Raw genomic sequence first — 2,241 nt, forward strand, 5'->3', positions numbered from 1 at the left:
AAGAAGAACGTCCGGCCGCAGTAATGCTATTGTCATAGAGACCAGGGGTCAGATTCCAGCATGATCCATCAGGTAACAGGTCCTATTACCCTCATAAAACAGCTGTCACACAAGACTCCAATTCGCATGAAGTATTTATGGAGTGTACGCAGAATGCGGCCTCTTGGACAATTCCCATACTTTTGTCTTACAGAGCATAAAAAGTGTCTAAAGCAAATTAACTCTTTATTTTCTGCATGTGCATATAACTCTAACGTTGCCCCAAGGACATCATGTCCTCACATTACCTCTGCTGGCTCAGTAAGCTTGGGTAAGTGTAAGGAATATGTCTTTTTATGCCTGCCTCTGATGATTCTCTCAGGGGATATAGGTCCATTTGTATAGAGCAAGCCATTTTCATCCTTCATTAGAAATACGCCCGGAAACCAATGTTAATGCGCATTTTTAAAAGCATTCAAAATAAACATATTAACATTAGGCTAGTTCTTTATTTGGAGGGTCCTAATTATGGAGGTAAGCTGCTAATGCAGCATGTTCTACCATATATATTGGTACCATATTGGACTATAGAAGTGAATACAGCCTACAAATACATGTGTCTTAGGCCTCATGCACACGACCGTGGTGTGTTTTGCGGTCCGCAAATCGCGGATCCGCAAAACACGGATGGCGTCCGTGCGCAAATTGCGGAATGGCACGGACAGACTTAAATATAAATGCCTATTCTTGTCCGCAAAGCGTGGACAAGAATAGGACATGTTATATATTTTTTAGCGGGGCCACGGAACGGAGCAAATGATGCGGAGAGCACACGGAGTGCTGTCCGCATCTTTTGCGGCCCCATTGAAGTGAATGGGTCCGCATCCGAGCCGCCGAAACGGCAGCTCGGATGCGGACCAAAACAACGGCCGTGTGCATGAGGCCTTATTATGTCCTTTCAACGCATTAATAGTCAAGCTAACGTTTGCTACAGCTACATCTGATTGTCAGAAGCAGCAGGACAGCCAGCTATGCACTTACTCTACATTAACAACATTTTTAATGAAGACTACTTAGAAAGTTATTTAAATGGGTTCTCGCATCTATGGCATCTTGCAACAATATGCCATATATGGTGCATTCGGAAAGTTTTCAGACCCTTTCACTTTTTTCACATTTTGTTATGTTCCCCATCATTCTAGACCCCATGATGACAAATGAAAACAGAATATTAGAAATCTGTTAATTTATTGAAAAGGAAAAACTAAACATTGACAAGTATTCAGACCTTTTACTCAGGATTTAGTTGATGCACCTTTGGCAAAGATTATGGCCTCCAGTCTTCTTGGGTATGATGCCACAAGGTTTACACACCAGCATTTAGAAACATAGAAACAGAATGTGTCGGCATATAAGAACCATTTGGCCCATCTATTCTGCCCAATATACTGAATACTATGAATAGCCCCTGGCCCTATCTTATATGAAGGATGGCCTTATGCCTATCCCATGCATGCTTAAACTCCTCCACTGTATTTGCAGCTACCACTTCTGCAGGAAGGCTATTCCATGCATCCACTACTCTCTCAGTAAAGTAATACTTCCTGATATTACTTTTAAACCTTTGCCCCTCTAATTTAAAACTATGTCCTCTTGTAGCAGTTTTTCTTCTTTTAAATATTCTCTCCTCTTTTAGCTTGTTGATTCCCTTTATGTATTTAAAAGTTTCTATCATATCCCCTCTGTCTCGTCTTTCTTCCAAGCTATACATGTTAAGGTCCTTTAATCTTTCCTGGTAAGTTTTATCCTGCAATCCATGTACTAGTTTAGTAGCTCTTCTCTGAACTCTCTCCAAAGTATCAATATCCTTCTGGAGATATGGTCTCCAGTACTGAGCACAACACTCCAAATGAGGTCTCACTAGTGCTCTGTAGAGCGGCATGAGCACCTTCCTCTTTCTACTGGTAATGCCTCTCCCTATACACCCAAGCATTCTGCTAGCCTTTCCTGCTGCTCTATGACATTGTCTGCCTACCTTTAAGTCTTCTGAAATAATGACCCCTAAATCCCTTTCCTCAGATACTGAGGTTAGGACTGTATCACTGATTTTATAATCTGCTCTTGGGTTTTTACACCCCAGCTGCATTATCTTGCACTTATCAACATTGAATTTTAGTTGCCAGATTTTTGACCATTCCTCTAGTTTTCCTAAATCCTTTTCCATTTGGTGTATCCCTCCAGGAACATCAACCCTGTTACAAA

Source organism: Bufo bufo, chromosome 1 (genome assembly GCF_905171765.1).
Source record: "Bufo bufo chromosome 1, aBufBuf1.1, whole genome shotgun sequence".
Lineage (NCBI taxonomy): Eukaryota > Metazoa > Chordata > Amphibia > Anura > Bufonidae > Bufo > Bufo bufo.